Below are 14106 nucleotides of genomic sequence, written 5' to 3'. Positions count from 1 at the left end.
GGCTGGGTATACTTTCCCTCAGGTGGTTAGTCATGCAAGATCTGCGGAGAAGGCATGTCTTGAGGCTTATAGAGATAGTGGAAAAAGGCCTCTCCATCATCATAGTGGTGATATTCAATGGGGTGGTTCTCTAGGCATTAGTGATGGACCACATTTTGTTAGGGGCCGCTAGAGGAGTTCTCCACGTTCTTCATACTGGGCTTCAATTTCAGAGGATGCTATAATTATAGGGAGTTTTCCCACTTGTCCCGAGAATTCCCCAAATAAGAGTTGATATCTCAGACATTTTAGACTCCTCCTATTCACCAAGCTAGAGCCTTTAGACCTTGACATACCCTTGGAGAGATTGGTCATTGTTCTAGAGAGTGCCCTCGACATAGGACCTATGTGCAGTTTCCTCAACCAGGTCAGTATCATGGTTTTATGCCACCTCTAATTAGAGGCAGTGCTCAGAGTGTTTTTGGTGATGCTTCAGGTCTCAAGCCAAAGTCGGTCACGATCCATTCCATACTTCTATGAGTTAGTCTGAGGCCAAGGATCCATGTATCTGTTGTATTTGCTTGATTTCCTTGTTTTGCTCTATATTTCTCATTTTATGTGGTTTTGGGGTTTTCATACCCATACATGTCTATTTGGCTTATTAGTTACCTCCTAACTGTTGTGTCTATCTTATCTGGACTCATGTATATGTTTTTAGCTCCATAGTTTATTTCTTTTAGTAGTAGATCGACTAGGTCAAGTTCCTATATTAGAGAGCAGTGGTTGAGTAACTTACCATGCCTTGTCTTGGTGGTTCTATTTTGAGTTTGAGGCCAGACTATTTAGCTTTCACTTTTGCCTCCCTTACCATTAATTTCATTGTGGTGCCGACCCTTGTTAGATAGGTGGCTAGACTAGTTGTGTTAGTTCTGGGAGTTGTGATACTGGAGGATCTAGTTGGCTTTGAGTGTCCTCTTAGTTGTATGTTGTCCCATTCGGTTAGTGGTTGAATGGTTCAGATGTTCAGAAGTTCCTATGGTGAAGTAAGTCACTAGGGATGGGCTCAGTGCGACCTTATCATTTCTAGGGTAACCATCTCTTAGAGTGGAGTATTCAATTTCAGAAGATTGTGTTTTCCACTTGAATAATGGGTTTTGAAGTTGAGATTGGAGTTTTGGGCTTTGCCTCGGGGTTGTCTCCTTGTTTTGGTTGTTTTAATCCCCTGATGTTCAGATAAAGTAAGTAACTACTTTGAGGATTAGTGTTGTGGGATTATGTAGGAAAGTTTTAGATGATGTTAGAGGTTTTTAGGATAGATAAAGACGGATAGAATGCCCTTAGTGGCTTGGAGAAAAGGATTTGGAAGCACAAGATAAGTATTTGGAACTTTTAGTGAGTTGTACCTGCCATGGTCCAGTATTTCTTATTTCGGTGGTTTTGGTTTAGTTTGGTCATCCTTAGTTGAAATCTGGTGTTTTTGGTCATGTTCGAGCTAAACAAGCAAGAGTTGGAGCCCCAGAAAGGACTGGAGGAATTTTTGGGGTTGGAAGTGAATTTTAGAATTTTACTCTCAACCTGAGTTCTGTGTTGGAGTTATTAGACATGAGAGGATGTTTGAGGGTATGGAGAAGAATGCAGGCTCAATACCCTCATCCTTTCGTGCCTCTAGACTTTGACTGTACTTTTACTTTTGCGAACAAAAATCCTTTTTAGTAGTATATGTTGTAATGATCTTCTAGGTCATTTTCTCAGTTTTCTAATCTTTTCACTATCCTTGCTGACAACTTAGTCTCCTGATCGTTCGTTTGGGTTTTATGTCTATTTCCCTATTTTGAAGCTCTTGGAGTTTGAACAGATGACTTCGGTCAAAACTCAAGGAATACAATCTTAGGATGGAATTCTGATGATTTCACCAGCTCCAAAATGGCTAAATTAGGTTAGTAGCTCGGTCAGCACAAGCATTAGGGTATTTGGTGCGAGTTTGAGGCCATTTGGCACCTTAGCCTTTGAAATTTGGCCTAATATTGACTTTGGTCAATATTCTTGGAAAATGCGCTCGCATCAAAAAATTTTCAATGTAGTTAGCTCCAAAATGTCGATTTTGGTCAGAGTAAACTTTTGGGCGGTTCTTGAGACTTTCGATCTCATTTTGAGCCTTCTTGTGGATTTTGGCTCAAAATGGTGCTTGGGTGTGGGATTCACTTTTTTTCAAGATAAACTCAAATGAAAATTCTAAGAGTGCCATTGAATCTAGAATATCGAATTTGGTGGAGTAGCATATCTTATTTACGCGTACGGGGTTTCGAACGAATCCTGAGCACTCCGTCGGAGATTTTGGAATTTGCCAAAAAAGGGATTGCAGCAATACTGGTGCAACCCGTTTTTGGTCTTTTTCTCCAACTTCAAAATCCAATAACTTGAATTCTAGAGCTCCAAATTGGGTGGTTCAAAGCACACTTGTGAGAATTTTAAAGGAAAAATGTGTTGGTGAGGTCGTAAACTGATTTGAGGCATTTTATTGAGGTAAAAGCTTAATTTTAACTGTTGCATTGGGTAATTTTCGGAGTGAATATTTGAAGAACTTTTGGAATTAATTTCTTGGTCTATATAAATCTAATTTTGGCGATTCAAGGGTCTAACTTTAAGTAAATTTTGTGAAGAATATGTTGGTGAGATCATAATCTTGAGGAGAGGCTTTGTGTGATGTAAGATTATGAAATTAGTTGTTGTGTTTGACATTTTCGAGTTGGAAGTGTGTTGAATCTTGAGGTCCTATTTGTTGAACAATGTAGCTTTGTTTTCAGCGATTCTTGGGGTTAAGTTGTGGGGTTTTCCATAGGGAACATTGTGGTGCAATTTGTTTTATCGTGGGAGCTTTATTTTTGGTAATTAGCCATCCTAAATATTGTCCCTTTTTGTTTTTCTAGCTTAAGCTTGGGTTTGTGCTGCATGTGTGGTTGTAGCTAATTATATTATGTGAATTGTGTTTCTTTTTGGAATACAAGTTTAGGGTAGTGTTACGGACCTATTTTTAGAGTCAATTTCATGAATTACAGAGTGGGTCCCATAATTCCTAATTTTGACTACTAAATTGGCCCGACTTTAATTTTGATAATTTTTTAGTGTCATAACGATCGTATTGACGTTGTAATTTTATTGTTGATAGTGTGGCAATGTTTAGTGGTCGTTCGAAATGGAAAAGCTCTGGTTCCATGAGTTGGAGCATGCACGATCAGCCTACAGGTAGGATACAGTGTCCCCCTTTTGACTGATTTCTTTTTGATATCTCCTAGTATCTATTGAATATGATTTAGGTTGGTATTAGCCGGGTTTAGGGCCTTTCTCCTTGTATTCATTTCCTTGACTCTGGTTGGATCTTAGACTAACGCAGTCTCTTGAGATCCTTATTTTAGGCTTATGGTTTTGATTGCATTATGGTTGGTTTAGATTATCCTTCTTCGGATAGGTATTGATGGCCTTAGGCTAGGATTGAGACTTAGATGCTATAGTTTGTGTTCAAGTGCCCTTATAGCTATGCCCAGTTTCCAATAGGACTTGTGATGGCTGGTGTAACTTAGAGCTAGTGCTGGAGAACTTTGAGGCTCGTTGTAGCCATAAGTTTGGCTTAGCTGTGCTCGTTGAGAGCTGTGATGACATATATTGGGGTAAGGCATCGTTCCTAGAGATGTTTCTCCCCCTATCAGATTATGAGTCATGTATTGATTGTTCACTTTTAGTTAGTGTTAGGCTTATGATGCCTGCTTATCTATTACTAAGTTAGTTCCTTTGCCTCGTTAGTGTATTATGACTTGATGTACTATTCAAACTTTGTGTTCCTTGTTTGATTATTAGTGATGACATGCTTGCATTGATTGAGCATATTCACTCATTTTATGGTACGATTCCAGATTCTTTATGGATTCACAATTTTATTACTTTTAAATTAGTTTTTAACAGGAGTTTTACCACCTGTATTAATTGGTCACTCGTTTTGAAACTTATGAGGCATTGAGGATGTACTCCTTTTTATACTTGAGGCATTAGAGGCATCTGGGATGTGCTCAGTTTTACTTGAATATTCGGTGCACGACACCCTTGTTTTACTTACCGATGCCCCAGGTTTACTCTTGCTAGCTGGATCGATGCCTCTAGGAGTTTAATGGCTTGCTGGGCAGCCCTTTTCAAGGTGCTCATGGTTTGAGGTTACTGGTTTACTAATATCCGGTGAGCACCACGGGCTGCGAAGCCTTCCGTGGTGACCCCTCCCCAAGACCCTCAAATATTTTTCGAATGCAGGGTCCATAGATGAAAACCATGGATCGTAAAACCCTCTGTGGATTGTGGTGTGTCCTCATGGAGGACACCCCGCAAGTCCACCTGCAGGACCTTGCACCACGGCCACCTTTTATGGCCCGTAATGCCCTTCACGGTAAGAGGTCCCGTGGTGAAACTTCAAAGACTACCTTGCTGGCTTTTCGAAAATCTTTTTCAAGTGCTTTACCACAAGTCGTGGTGAGCACCATGGACCATGAAGGGACCCCGTGAAGTCCTTTCCAGCCAGATTTTAAAAGGGATATTTGTCTTTTCCTGCATTTTAATTCTAAGTGGTGTTATTTTGGAGGCTGAGTTCTTTTATCTAAAGACCCTTAAACTTCTAAAACCCTAATTCTCTACACTGAATTTTCCTTCCTCTTAAACACTCCCAAGAACTTCAAGGCAAAGCTAGGGTTTTCATCTCAAGGCACTTCAAGTCTCCTTTCTTCTTCAAGTTTCCATAGGGATTTTGTATCCCCAAGGTATATGAGTCTTTCATCCATGGGTACTTTTACCCATGGAGCCCCAAATAGTTTCTCTGAGACTAGCATTTTAATTCTAAATGATGAAATCTCATGGGCTTTTACATAATGGCTTTAAATGCATAGATTATGATGTATTTTAAGTTTATTTACATATATTGATATATATTGACATATATTGACTCTTGATTTCATCAAATTGAATGATTTTCTAAAGTGCCTATATGAAGGTTTGAAAAGGGTTTTAAGGCATATATGGTGGGTTATTTAAAAACGTGTATTTTGATGCTTTTCCATCACTCTCATGCATGCAAGTATTGTTTAAATGCATTTGAAGGTTCTTATGAAATGAACTCACCCAATTTCCTTATGTTAAAGTAAAGTTGAAATAAAGACTTGACTCCAAATGAATGATATGAAGAAAATGTTTATGTAATGGGAGTCTTATGAAATCATTGATTTATGAAAAGGGCTTCTTAGACAAAGTAAGGTTTTAAGGTGAAAGGACAATTATCGCGTTGAATCAAATGAAAGGTTTTAATGAGATATTCCACAGAATGATGATTTATGTTAAAGTTATTTAACTACTTATGCTATTATTATGTTTAGAAAATTGAGTTACATTTTGGTATTTTGAACTAATTTTGAGGGTAAACTAGGGACATGTCTTAACCCCCACCAATCTCAATGTAGAAGATATTGTTGGATATAGTAAAGGATGATATCATTATGATGAAATAATCAATGAATGCTAAGAGGCTTGGGTGAGGTACCTCCGGGCGCTTCATTTGCTGTGTTGCGTCTAGGATTTGGTCGTGACAAACTTGGTATCAGAGTTTGAGGTTTTGAAATGGTCCTTGGAGTCCAACATACCATGTCAAATAAGGTCTTGTTCATGGTTGTGAAGTGCGCCACAACTATGAATAGAAGACTATCTGACGTTTAGGACAATTTTCACTTCTTTTAAATTCATGTCGTGCCTTAGAGTGTCCTATGCTTTCCTCTAACTAATGATCCATTTTGTCTTTTTTAGATCATGCCTCGTGGAAGAGACCCTCCAAGATCAAGGGTTGACGATAAGGACTAAGCTACTATGGTTTCTGATGTCCCACATCATGAGAAAGGGGTAACCCATGCCGAGTTTTGCGATGTCATTATATTGTTGGCTTAAGCCGTAGCCAACCGAGGGCATCAAGGTGTACCTCTTCCTTAAGTTCAAAATGCGACCTCTAGGATTTGGGATTTCCAAAGGATCAATCCACCTGAGTTCGATGGTTCTAAACTAGATGAGGATATCACGACCCAACTCCATAGGCCGTGACGGGTGCCCGAACTGGACACATGCGTGTACCCCTGTCAATTATAAGTAAATCTGTTTCCTATTCGAATCTTAGTGTACCAATAGATAAGAAAACATACAAGTCGACAAGGCTGCCATAGTGTAATAATGTTACAACACGCCGTATAGGCACAATTGGAACAACTTAAAAATGACCCATATTCATATATCTACAAACCTCTAAGAGTAGCAACCATATCATATGGCGGGACAGTGCCCCTGCCGTACCCCTGAATAAGAAAACATATACATCCAATACTAAGTAAAAAAAAACTCAGCTCCGGTACAGTAGAGCTTCTTCTAAATTGGTTAAGCGGAATGCTAAGCTGGCGGACTCTCAAAACCTGTGTCTGTACCTACGGGCATGAACGCAGCCCCCCGAAGAGAGGGGGGTCAGTACGACATATGTACTGAGTATGTAAAGTATAAAACATCATAAGGAAATTACAGTTACCATAGGGGTGCAGGGTCAAGTATAGAATTTAACAGAGTATTGTACCTGCACCTTACAAGATAAGGTCATGTATACCATTATCACATACCGTATTCGGCCCACTTAGGGACTCGGTGTAACAAATGCACTATTTTATAATCGTAAGCATATGCATACTATTAGCGCTGTGGAACGTACAACCCGATCCATTTATACATTAGATTAGTGCCGAAGAGCATTCAGCCCAATCCATACATATAATACGTTAGTGTCGAGGAACGTTCGGCCCGATCTATATATATAATAGGTTAGTGCCGAGGAATGTTCAGCCCGATCCCTATATATATAATATATTAGTATCGAGGAACGTACGACCCAATACCTATACATATAATATGTTAGTGCCGAGGAGCGTTCGACTCGATCCCTATACATATAATACATTAGTGCCAAGGAACGTTTAGCCCGATCCCTATATAATATAATAATGCATATACGTGCACGTAAACCTTGGTAATATATCAAACATCCCTCAGGTATCATCATAAAGTATGTTCAAGAGCTCTTAGGTATAGGAGCTTACGCATCTGATCACTATTCAGCCTATAGAAGGTTCAAGGGTTGTAGTTCAGCTACTTCAAGGCCCTTATCATTCAAAGGTGAGTACAAGTCATGAATCACATCTAGAATCTATAAATGGAACTATCTCTAACTCATATCACATATCGTTTCACTTACATTAAATCATTTCAAGAGAAGGGAGGGATAGGCTTCACGTATAATACTTTTCATCACGTAAAAGGTTTACAAGACAATAACTCAACTATCGTAGGAGTTCTAATATCAAGAAGTGAATATGATGTACGAATCATGCTTGGGGTTCTATGAATGGAATTATTCCCACATTACATGCACAATCCATTTAAGACTAAGACATGCCAAAAGAAGGAAACGTTAGCTTTACATACACTACTTTTCAGCATATATAAGACTTGAGGAATAGGAGCTTAACTATTTTAAGAGTCTTAACATTCAGAAGTGAACACGAATTATGAATCATGAATCATGTTCATATCTCATGAATAGAATTACCCCAGGCTTCATACACATATCATTTGTCACTTAAATCTAAGACATGCCCAAAAGAAAAGAGAAACAGGCTTTACATACCTCTTAGGGACTTCTCTTAACCACATTCACGTCGTTGTCCTCCAAACCTATTTAACATGGAAGTAATGCAAGTATCAACAACCTTAGACTTTTCAGCGTCTTAGACTACCTATGAGTATTCATAGAACTCGTTTCCTCGCTCGCCTTCTCGACTAGTTCCTTAATTAGTTAAGGAATTAACGGAAATAGGGCAGCATCTCCCCTATAATATATCCTATCCAAATTTCCAATTACACTCCTAATAACTACAGAAAACCAACAACAATAACCTGCAGAATATATATATATGCAATTCACATCAACATTATACAACATAAACCCCAAACGACTCGCTCGAAACCATAATACCAAAATAGGGTTCCTAGTTTCCATTTTGCAACACTTTTAAACATACGAAATGGAGGGTAGGGTGGATGAAACCAGCAGAAACCACACCTATTTTAGGCCATGTTCCATCCCTGCAACATACCACCACACACCTGCAGCAGCACCCCACATGCACAACGCTTCACTTCGACTACAATTTAACTATAATGACTCCAATTTTATTTGTTTCTAACGTCGAGCATTTTTACGACATTATTACACTTACAGCAGCATAAAAGGTGTATAATACACCATAAAACAGCACCATAAACCTCAAATTGGAAGGAGAAACCTTATCTTACCCGAAATTGGCCAAAACTTGCCAAATTGTGCCTCAAAACTTCTCTAAATGTGCTGAAATTTCATGGCTTCTTGTTACCCTTTTGATGCTTCTCCAAACTGAAAATTTACATTATTAACACCTTCATATTATGTACAAACCCTTACCAAAATGTGGGAGAAGAGAACGAAGCCATACCTTGCTAAAACTTGCTAAAACTTGTTTCGAAAGTTCTCTTAACATGCTGAAAAGTAGCGGACTGTTTGTATGTCTTCCTTGCTACCCCAAAATGAAATTTTTTATTATTAAAAACCTTCATATCACCATAGGATACCTTAAATAATTAATTTACGGAATGAAATTGGGCCTTACCTTTTCCTTTGCCCAAACCCGTGGCTGCTCCCTTTCTCTCCTTCGTGTTTTTTCTCTCTTTCTCTGTCACTTTCTAACTTGGAAAAGTTTAATATGATGAATTAGTCATCAAATGGAATATATATACTTTCCCTTAGGAGGTGAAACGTGTCAGCCCCTAAGGGTGACATGTGTCAAGCCCTTATTGGGCCACCTCAATCATGCAACCAATGAGGGACTGCCATGTGGCAGTGGGGTCCACCCCCTTAAGCAGGCAGGTGGGTCACCTCCTTGCTTCAGCTGCTACCATATGTCACTTCCTCCTTATGCCATGTGGTACTCCCCTCTTGCTGCCACATGTACTCCTCTTCTCTCCCTCGTGAGTTCATAATCTCATCTTAACTTAAGAACCCGTGTATTCCCGGCTACGCAAGCTTAGTATATACTCAAGTAGCTCAAGTGTGTAAAACATCTAAGTTAATAGCTTATGTAGGTAAATCGAGTCCTACGACTCATTACTTGACCTTCAACTCCTTCTGACTTCTCATGACTCTATTTCTACCCTTCCCTACTATGGGGGATCATATTCTCCCTTCCTTATTGTTTGATAGTGTCATAGATTATCTGGACCATATGATAACTTCTAAGAATCTTAAGAAACATTCCGAACTCAAGAGTGTGGGGTGTAATATCCTGCCCCCCTTTAGAATATTCGTCCTTGAATGTTGTTTAATCTTATAAGGTCTTACCGGGACTTTGGGAATTCTCTATATCAGTTGTCACCCATAGACCTCTTACTCATCAACATCATTGATTTAGGAGTTTAGATTACCTGTTGACGTAGCGTCCCATACAGATCTTTCTTCTCTATCTTTGTCTCATCACATAATTTGATGGGAGCTACGTCCTTAGTTTGCAACCTTCTAATTTGCCGAACCAAGATGGCGATAGGTCGCTCCTCATAGGATAACTCCTTTGTTATGTGGGCTTCTCCACAGAGAATATTCTGGAAGGGTCGCTTGTATATTTGCGGAGCATTGATCTATAAAAACTGAATATATTGCTTCCAATCGAATGGTAGATCCAACCCATAGGAAACTTTGCCTTTTCTATGAATGATACGATAAGGACCAATGTATCCCTTTCTTGCCAAATTTTATTAAACCCTTCCTTGGTGACGCTTTCACAAATACTTATTCATCTACTTCAACTCGAAAAGTCGATGTCGACTATCTGCGCATGACTTTTGTTGACCTTGGGTTGTTAATAGTTTTCCCTGAATAAACTTTACTTTATCAATATTTATTGGATCATATCTGGGCCTGTCCATTAATCGAGGGGTGAAATACTGTACCAAGATTCACCTGTATCCCCACTCCCTTCCGCAATGATCTCCAGCGGTTAGCTATAAATTGAACTTCCCTGTCTGAGATAATAGATGTGGGAACTCCATGAAATCTCATTGTCCCCTTGCTATGTCATCTCGCATAACCCTTAGATGAACATGCCTTCCCAGCTAGAAAACAATGGCTTGATTCTGTCAGCCTATCTAGCATAACCCATATGAATTCATAGTGCCTTAGAATGCAAGGTCAGCCTATACTATAATCCATATTAACTACTTTCCATTTCCGAGTCGGGGTTTCCATTCCCTGTAATAGGCTATCAAGCTTCTGATACTCCATTTTGTTTAAGCTATTGTACAATCCCTCTTAACCCAGCTTGTAACACTTTAGGCATGTTATACTGCACTTTTACTCAGATCTTCCCTCCAGTTCTTTTATCACATATCATATCATAATCTTTATACAAACGTGTGTAGGTTCTTAGAGCAGTCCGAAAAATGCCTTAGCGTCTCTATACTAGCCTCTTTTGTCAAACCTATTGCGCTTCCTTCACTCACTCTTAAGTTTTCTCATATTCCAGTATAGGAGAGATTTCTTTATCCCTTCTCTTTGGCTACTTGTATCTCACAATGCCGGTGGCCAGTAACTTTGTTACCAATATCCTGACCTTTAGTCAAGTGTAGCCTGGCTATCTCTCATAATATCTTTAAGTTCCGCTTGTGGTTCCCTTGTCGTATTCATCCCCTTTGTATGCACCCATCCTTTGATGTTATACTATTTAAGGTTCTTACTAATAATTCTCAATACTGTCTCCGGTATCATGGCTTCTATTCGTTCATTGCTAGCTTTTAGATATTGTTAACTCGTGCCAGTATGGGATCTCCCTTGAAGCCACTTCCCCTTTTAGGGTACACCAGGATCACTATCTGTTTATGTTCTACCTTACGCCCTTATTTCAAATTTTCAAATACGTATAATTCTTTTCTAACACTTTTGGTATACTGCACCATATCTACGCCTTCCTTTATATTATCCATACCTTTGTTTGCTCATGTACAATATCTTAACATAACCGTGAGGTGCTCATCCAGTCTAATTTTTGGTACTCGAGTTATGCATACATGATACCTCTTTGTGCCACATGAGCTTTTATCCTTGTCGTGCACCCGATGCTCACTTTCTCAACGGCATATCGAGCTTGCCTCAATAATAGATCTATCTTAACACCATGTTGTTGTACTATCCCTTTAAATTTATAACTATACATTCTCTTTTCATTCCGTCTTATGTCCATCTTAGGTGCCTCTGTTAGAACTTCCTTACTAAACTTTACTCATTCTCATAATGACCTTTGTTATATTCACATGGTATTCTGTTCGCATTCAGTCCCATAGTATAATACTGCTTGACCTTCTTCACAATTCTTACTATGGGTTACTTACCCTTCTTAGTTAGTCTTATCCTTAATATCTCACAAGATATCTTATTAACACTTCACTTTCATCATAATTCTTTTTCCCTTGCACTCTTGTCTTAATCATACTGTTACTTCTTTCAACTATAACTCGTCATAGTTTATCCCTATGTATCAATTCAAGCGATGCCCTAATATATCGTTTTATCCCGATCTATCAATCTTCTCTAAATAATCTTCTTTGGCTTATAAGTCTTTTCCAACTTCGTTCTACTATACCAGTATCGACCTCTTAGTTTCTATTGCCATCAATTCAGTAATTAACTCATTTCTCAAGGTTATCCATACTCGTTTAATCAAATCTCATCATTGTTGTGGGCACAACCTTTCAAGACACACTACAACCCTGTATCTCATTCTCTTCTTATTTCTAGAAAAATTTAGGCAGAGTTTCCTCTGTATTTCTTACTATCTCAACACCTACACGCAGAAAATGCCAATAGTGCCTCATAGGGCACACATATATATAGTCATATCATCTCATATCGCAGCCACACAGGGCGCCCACAATTAGCATTATGAAAATGGACTTACCTCGTATGTCCACTCGGACTGCACCTGTTGCACTTTCCTATATACTTTTCCTTTTATTTTTCAACTTTATAAGTCAATCATATTTCAACACCTTACCTGACATAGGTCCTTTGTTCCTTTGCTTACCTGCGTGCCCTATAACTTCCAATATCATCAGTCACTTCTTCTATCGATGTTGTCCTTCTGTTGAAATCACAAGTTAGTATGAGGAATTTTATTCTCTATGACTTGTCTCTATCGTACGATCTTGGATTTGAAAAAAGTAACATCCTAAATATCCGTAGCCTCCTGTTTATAGATGTGTTTCACAACATACCGATAAATAAGACTCTACTAGATACGGTCTATAGACATTCTAAGGACGAACTGCTCTGATACCACTTCTGTCATGACCCAACCCCGTAAGCTATGACGGGTGCCCTAACTAGACACATGCATGTACCCCTATCAATTATAAGTAAACCCGTTTCCTGTTCGACTCTTAGTGTACCAACAGATAAGAAAACATACAAGCCGATAAGGATGTCATAGTGTAATAATGTTACAACACGCCGTACAGGCATAATTAGAACAATTTACAAATGACCCACATACATATGTCTACAGACCTCTAAGAATAGCAACCATATCATATGGCAGAACAGGGCCCCCGCCGTACCCCTAAATAAGCAAACATATACATCCAATACTAAGTACTAAAAACTCGACTCCGGTACAATGGAGCTTCTTCTAAACTGGCTGAGTGGAATTCTAAGCTGGCGGACTCCCAAAACCTGTATCTGTACCTACAGGCATAAATACAGCCCCCCGAAGAGAGGGGGGTCAGTACGACATATGTACTGAGTATGTAAAGTACAAAACATCATAAGGAAATTACAGTTACCATAGGGGTGCAGGGGACAAATATAAAATTTAATAGAGTATTGTGCCTGCACCTTACAAGATAAGGTCATGTATACCATTATCACATACTGTATTCGGCCCGCTTGAGGACTCGGTGTAACAAATGCATCATTTTATAATTGTAAGCATTTCTACGACATTATTACACTTACAACAGCATAAAAGGTGTATAATACACCCTAAAACAACACCATAAACTTCAAATTGGAAGGAGAAACCTTACCTTACCTGAAATTGGCCAAAATTTGCCAAATTGCACCTTGAAACTTCTCTAAACGTGCTGAAATTTCATGGCTACTTGTTACCCTTTTGATGCTTCTCCAAATAGAAAATTTAAATTATTAAAAACTTTATATCATGTCCAAACCCTTACCAAAATGTGGGAGAATAGAACCAAGCCATACCTTGCTAAAACTTGTCTCGAAAGTTCTATTAACATGCTGAAAAGTAGAGGACTGTTTGTATCTCTTCCTTGCTTCCCCAAAATGAAATTTTTTGTTATTAAACACCATCATATCACTGTAGGATACCTTAAATAATTAATTCATGAAATGAAATTGGGGCTTACCTTTTCCTTTGCCCAAACCCATGGCTGATCCGTTTTTCTCCTTAGCATTTTTCTCTCTTTCTCTCTCACTTTCTAATTTGAAAAAGTTTAATATGATGACTTAGTCATCAAATGGAATAGATATACTTTCCCTTAGGAGGTGAAACGTGTCATCCCCTAAGGGTGACATGTGTCAAGCCCTTATTGGGCCATCTCAATCATGCAACCAATGAGGGGCTGCCATGTGGCAGTGGGGTCCATCCCCTAAGCAGGCAGGTAGGTCACCTCCTTGCTTCAGCTGCTGCCATATGTCACTTCCTCCTTATGCCATGTGATACTCCCCTCTTGCTGCCACATGTACTCCTCTTCTCTCCCTCGTGGGTTCGTAATCTCATCTTAACTTAAGAACCCGTGTAGTACTGGCTACGCAAGCTTAGTATATACTCAAGTAGCTCAAGTGTGTTAAAACTTCTAAGTTAATAGCTTATGTAGGTAAATTGAGTCCTACTACTCATTACTTGGCCTCCAACTCCTTTCGACTTCTCATGACCCTCCTTAGGGTTGTTTGATAGTGTCGTAGATTATCTG

This window comes from Solanum dulcamara, chromosome 1, assembly GCF_947179165.1.
Source record: "Solanum dulcamara chromosome 1, daSolDulc1.2, whole genome shotgun sequence".
Lineage (NCBI taxonomy): Eukaryota > Viridiplantae > Streptophyta > Magnoliopsida > Solanales > Solanaceae > Solanum > Solanum dulcamara.
The sequence above is the reverse complement of the archived record's forward strand: the minus strand, read 5'-3'. Positions refer to the sequence as shown.